The 6,594-nt window shown below is 58.3% G+C and overlaps 1 protein-coding gene across 1 annotated transcript in view; it reads left to right on the forward strand.

Annotated features, from left to right (window-relative positions):
• SHANK2 (SH3 and multiple ankyrin repeat domains 2) overlaps positions 1-6,594 on the forward strand; it is a 563,331-nt gene that overhangs the window by 509,764 nt on the left and 46,973 nt on the right. The gene's annotated exons all lie outside the window — the stretch shown is intronic.

The following is a 6,594-nucleotide window of genomic DNA, read 5'->3' on the forward strand; positions in this document are numbered from 1 at the left end:
TCCTTTTCCTATTTGGAACCAGTCTGTTGTTCCATGTCCAGTTCTAACTGTTGCTTCCTGACCTGCATACAGATTTCTCAAGAGGCAGGTCAGGGGGTCTGGTATTCCCATCTCTTTCAGAATTTTCCACAGTTTGTTGTGATCCACACAGTCAAAGGCTTTGGCATAGTCAATAGAGCAGAAATAGATGTTTTTCTGGAACTCTCTTGCTTTTTCCATGACCCAGCAGATGTTGGCAATTTGATCTCTGGTTCCTCTGCCTTTTCTAAAACCAGCTTGAACATCAGGAAGTTCACGGTTCACATATTGCTGAAGCCTGGCTTGGAGAATTTGGAGCATTACTTTACTAGCGTGTGAGATGAGTGCAATTGTGCAGTAGTTTGAGCATTCTTTGGCATTGCCTTTCTTTGGGATTGGAATGAACACTGACCTTTTCCAGTCCTGTGGCCACTGCTGAGTTTTCCAAATTTGCTGGCATATTGAGTGCAGCACCTTCACAGCATCATCTTTCGGGATTTGAAATAGCTCAACTGGAATTCCATCACCTCCACTAGCTTTGTTCATAGTGATGCTTTCTAAGGCCCACTTGACTTCACATTCCAGGATGTCTGGCTCTAGGTCAGTGATCACACCATCGTGATTATCCGGGTTGTGAAGCTCTTTTTTGTACAGTTCTTCTGTGTGTTCTTGCTACCTCTTCTTAATATCTTCTGCTTCTGTTAGGTCCATACCATTTCTGTCCTTTATCGAGCTCATCTTTGCATGAAATGTTCCCTTGGTATCTCTAGTTTTCTTGAAGAGATCTCTAGTCTTTCCCATTCTGTTGTTTTCCTCTGTTTCTTTGCATTGATCGCTGAGGAAGGCTTTCTTATCTCTTCTTGCTATTCTTTGGAACTCTGCATTCAGATGCTTATAGCTTTCCTTTTCTCCTTTGCTTTTCACTTTTTTTCTTCTCACAGCTATTTGTAAGGCCTCCCCAGACAGCCATTTCTGAACCAAATAAGGGGATCAGGTGAACCTCCAGCTCCTAGCCAGCCAGTCCGAGGTGCAGTGTGTGTGGCCTGGATGGGCGATATCAGATTGGAGAGGGGCCATCTGTGGGACCCTGTGGGGTCTGCAGGGACTCAGGATTGAGTTCTAGTGGAGGCTGGTGTGCCAAAGTCGGAGAATTGTTGTTGGACTGTGGTGTTCTGAAAAAGCACCCAGGAACGACAGTAGCTGTTTCTTGAGCAACTGCCGCGCGCAGGTTTCATGCATGATCCCTTCCTGTCTCCCCAGCAGGCTTGCAAGGTCGACACAGACACTCGGCCACACTCTGGTGGGGGTGGGGGTCCTGTGACTGGGAGGCTGGGACTCAGCTCTGCCACGGGCTGGGGGCAGAGGCGGCCCAGGAGGGCGGTGTGGGGCCCCGCAGTGGCCAAGGCCCCGGGCCAGCACAGGCTGCTGGTGAGCGGAGGAGTGAGTGGAGGCAGGGGACAGCCCTGAGCCCAGGAACGGGAGCTCAGTAAGGTGACCCACGTGGGGAGAAGGTGATCAACCTCACCAGGCCACTCTAGATGAGCCGAATTAGTGGCCCTGGACGGCCGCTCCATCCATGGGGGCGCGGCCACACTCCCTGACAGGCAGCAGAGCAGGTGGGCTGGGCCTGCGACGCTAACCGCCTCTGCCCAGCGGGCTGCCCACCTGGACCGCCTTTCCTCTGCATTGGAGAAGCGTCGCCAGCCCTTCCGCCTCCTTCCTCCTGGGCCCACCCCCATCCCAGAAAAAGCCCATGGCATCTCTGGACCTCGGGCCAGACAGTCAGTCCCAAGGCCTGTGGACTGCGCTTGAGCGCTTCCCTTGGTCTCCGAGGGCTCAGGAGGACGCGGCCCCGGCAAGGCTGTGGCAGGGGCGAGACAGCAGAGGTGACAGCCTGGCCCAGGGCTCCCCCTACCTGCGCTTCCAGGGCTCCCTTCTGGACTCAGAGCTGGACAGTCTCAGGGCAGGCTGAGGTCTTGAAGGGAGAATAAAAAATAAACACTTGGTCCCTGTCCTCAATTACTGGCTCAGGGCTCCTAAACTCCTGAAACTGAGGTCACTAGGGCAGGTGGTGCCCAGTCGTCCGGCGGGGAGGGGGGTGGCCCCACCTCATCCTGAGCCCGTGGCTGCGCTGCTGGTCCAGGCCAGGCGGGAGGCCCCGGGCCGCTGTCCACTGTGGACTCACGTGGGGAGGCCCCTCCTGCCCTTGCCCTGGGGGCCTCTCCCGGCGGGCGCTCACTGCGTGCTCACATGGTGCTCTCTCCTAAGGGCGCTAACCCATCAGATCAGGGCTCCATCCACGTGACCTCCCGTGACCTCAGTCACCTCCCAAAGGCCTTGCCTCCAAACACCGTCCCCCTGGGGACGAGGGCTTCAACACGTGAACGTGGGGGACAGACACGCTCAGTCTGTAACAAGGGGAAGCCACTTGCAGCTGGTGCCGGCCGGTCCCACGTTAGGGCTCCACCCCTGGGGCCTCGTTCTTTCCCCACAGCTGCTCTGAGATGGGCACTGGGGTGGCCCCATTTTACAGATGAGGAAACTGAGGCACAGAACTATACCATGGTCCCGGGCCTCTCGGCCAGACATGGAGAGTGTGGCCATGACCCGGCCTGTCACTGTCCACCTAAGGGCCTTCAGTGCCCCCCTTCCCCCATGGCCGTGACCCAGCCCATCACCCTCAACCCCAGGCCCCCATTGCCCCCCACCCAGACATAGAGAGTATGGCCATGACCCAGCCCATCACCCTCGACGCCGGGCTGAGAGGGGGCAGCCAGGGCGCATTTCCCACCCAGCCTGTTTCTGGCTTCTTCCAGGGAGGGGTCCTTGTCCGCTCACCGCCTCCCATCAACTACAAATCGGGCCCCTGTTCCTCCGCGCCTCCCTCTGAGCTGAGTCGAGAACTGCAGGTCCTCGTCTTCTGCCTCGTCTTCTGGCTTCTGCCTTCTCCCCTGCCCTGGGGGAGCTCGGCCAGTGCCCCCGCCAGGCTGCTCGAGGGCTCCGGATAGGGTCCTCCAGCCGCCCAGCGCTGGCTACCCACCCACCCACTCATCTGGTTCCAATTATTACAAACATGATTGGTCAGTCGTCCTTGAGAAGACCCCTTCCAGCAGATCCTGCAGCAACAGTCAGCCCACGAGGCCCTGAGAAGCCCCCTAGGGACACCCCACTCCCTCTGCTCCTGGGGTCAGGGGTGGGGGTTCGCTGGCAGGCTCACTGGACGTGCCCACGGGTTCATGTGTCTGCTCTGAGCTCATCATACAGGACAGCTGGCGCAGGAAACGGTCTTCTGGGGGCAACTCCAAGGCGTTTGCTGGTCTTTCTGGGCCATTGTGGGGGGGCAGGGAGCAGCTGCTCGGGGAACTGCTGGCTGCACTGGAGGAGCGGGGAGGGTCGGGCACCCCGGCCTGGGCCCCCGGGGGGAGGACTGAGTGCAGCCCGCCTGAGCTTCCTGGGGCAGCCGTAACAAAGGGTCACCAACTGGGTGGCTTCAGACAGAAATGGTGGCTTTTCCCAGGTGGTCCCCGCGGCTGAGACTCGCTCTCCCAACGCAGGAGCCCCGGTTCCATCCCTGGTCAGGGAACCAGATCCCACATGCTTCAACCAAGACCCGGTGCAGAAAATACTAATATTAATAAATTAATTAACTTACAGAAAAGTTTCGTTTTGCCCCTGCTGACCCGGCAGTCTCTCCAGCTTAGTCCACAGCCGCCCTATGGGGCTGCTCCTCGGCTGACCCCCACACTTGCCCGCTCAAGCCTGCCAGCCCACCCCCTCGGTGCAGAGGTGACCAGGTCAGAGGGTGTGCCGGGGAACCACCAGGCTGAGAACAGCCCACGTCAGTTCTCTTGCTGAAGCCGAGGACAGCTGGTCAGGGCAAGTGTTGTTGGTTCCTGCCCTTCGCCTTCAGCTGATGGAGACTTTTTTTTTTTTTTTTTTTTTTCATTATTGGCCACACGCTGTGGCATGTGGGACTTCAGTTCCCTGAACAGGGATCCAACCTGGGCCCCTGCTTTGGAAGGCAGTCTTAACCACGGGACCAGCAGGCAAGTCCCTGATGGAGATGTGGAGGCTTCAGTCAGGCTGGGTGGGAGGGACAGATGTTCTCAAATAAAGAGCCGGCCCTGGGGCCCTCCCTGGTGGTCTACTGGTTAAGACCTCATGCTCTCAATGCAGGGCCTGGGTTCAACCCCTCTTCAGGGAACTAGATCCCAAATGTCATAACTAAGACCCAGACAGCCAGATAAATAAACACTTAAAAAGAGCCAGCCCTGGCCTGAGAGCGCATCCACCGACCGGCGAACGGGTAAACGAGATGTGGTCTGTTCATCAGTGGACCGGGATTCAGCCTTAGACGGAAGGGGTTCCGGCGCAGGCTGCAACAGAGATGAACCCTGAGAACACTGCTGAGTGAAAAAAGCCAGTCCCGAAAGGATGAATCCTGTACAGTTCCACTCACAGGAGGTCCCTGCTGTTGTTTAGTCACTAAAGCATGTCCGACTCTTTGCGACCCCATGGACTGCAGCACGCCAGGCTTCCCCGCCCATCATCAACTCCCGGAGCTTGCTCAAACTCACGTCCATTGAGTCGGTGATGCCATCCAGCCATCTGATCCTCCGTCGTCCCCTTCTCCTGCCTTCAGTCTTTCCCAGCATCAGTCTTTTCTGATGAGTCGCTCTTCGCATCAGGTAGCCAAAGTATTGGAGCTTCAGCATCAGTCCCTCCAATGAATATTCAGGGTTGATTTCCATGAAACTCATAGAGACAGAAAGCAGGAGGGAGGGGAATGGGGGCTAGGGGAGGGGAGTCGTTTAACGGGCAGAGTCTCCCTTATGCCGGATGAACATTCGGGAGTTCTGTTTCACGTGAATGTGAATATACACTTATCAGAATAGAGCTAAATATTTAAAAACTGCTCAAGTGGTCGATTTTAGGTTGTGTGTATTTTACCACAATTAAGACATGAAAGCCTGAGCTGTGGAGTGTTTCTAGAGGGGTGGATGGAACCATCTCAAGGTCTCCGCGGCATCGGCTACTCTTCCCGTTTCTAATCACAGAGCGGTGGGTCCTCTCTGAGCCATGTGTCAGACTCTCCGTGGAGCACCTCTCACACGTGATACCACGTGTGGGCGCCCTGCAGCCCTGTAGAGGGTATTAGGGTCAGTGTCAACCTCCCCACCCCAGCTGCACAGAGAAGAGAGCCCGCGATCCTCGAGCAGCAGGGCTGGGAGCCGACCGGTTTCCCCCAGGCCCCCAGGGGCTGTCGGGTCTCCTTCTCACGGCCCATCCGCGGGACAAGAGTGGCCTGGCTTCCTGCTCTCACATCTGCCTCTTGCTTTTGAAATGCCACCCCGGGTCCCTCTTTCTGTCTCAGCTCAACACTGGCCAGGGTCAGGACCGTGGTCATCTTATGGGATAGGGTGGCGTGGCTTCCCCAAAGCCCTGTCCAGCTGCCCGCTGTCCTCGCCCCTTCCTGATCCAGCCCAGAGGCCCCACCAGTTGTCCACGAGAAGCCTGGGCAGGCTGCTCTGCTCTGCTGGGTGTCCTGGGCCCAGTCCCTTGGGGCAGACTGTGGCCACAGATCCCTTGACAACTCTGGTTGCAGCTGGGCCTCCCGGGGGAGACTGGGAGAGGCGGTCTGGGCCTGGTGGCTGTGTTCACAGGCAGGGCCACCAGGTCCCGAGGGACGGGGGTGTCTCTGGACCCCAGCCCAGCACAGGCCTCAGCCCAGCGGAGATCGGGGGACTCATTGATCCCCCCTCCCCCACCTCCGTTCGTCCCTGTCCTGCCCGTGGGCGGCTGGCCCCAGGACCAGATGGCTGAGCGAGCGTTGGGCTGTGGCGCCAATCCGCAGTGAGTCAGCACTTTGGCGATCGCTGAGTCCTTCACCTGCCCTCTGAGTTTGAAATCCACCGAGCAGGTAACTCACCTGAGAGTCACGCCAGGACTCCTGGGCCCGGGGCTGGGATCCGGTGCACCCACCGGCCCCTCCCCGGTCCCTGCTGCCCGGTCCCTGCTCCCCAGGGAGCCCCAACCCCGAGCTAGCAGGGTCTCCGCGGACCGAGGCGGCCCAGCCACGCACCTGTCTCTCCGCTTCATTCGGCGTTACTGTGTGTGAGCGCCTCGGGGTTGCCTCCGCAGACGACCACAGCCGGGCCCTGCAAGCCACAGGCGTTTGTGCTGTCACAGTCCTGGAGCCCGGAAGTCCTAAATCAGGTTCACTGGGCTGAAATCCAGGTGTGGGCAGGGCTGGCGCCTTCCTGAGCTTGGGGAGGGGGTGGGGTGTCCTTCCTGCCTCTCCCAGCTTCTGGAGCTCCTGGTGTCCCTGGGCTCGGCGGCCACGTCCCTCCAGCCTCTGCCTCATCTTCCCGTGGCCCCTCCCCTGCATCGTCCCCTCTTCTGTCTCTGAGTACATCCGTGATTAGATGTAGGGTCCACCGTAGTCAGTCAGTTAGTCCAGCGGCTCCATCATGTCCGACTCTTTGTGACCCCATGGACTGAAGCACACCAGGCTTCCCTGTCCTTCACCATCTCCTGGAGTTTGCTCAAACTCATGTCCATCGAGTCGGTGATGCC

This window comes from Bison bison, unplaced genomic scaffold (assembly GCF_000754665.1).
Source record: "Bison bison bison isolate TAMUID 2011002044 unplaced genomic scaffold, Bison_UMD1.0 scf7180017864080, whole genome shotgun sequence".
In the NCBI taxonomy this organism is placed as follows: Eukaryota; Metazoa; Chordata; class Mammalia; order Artiodactyla; family Bovidae; genus Bison; species Bison bison.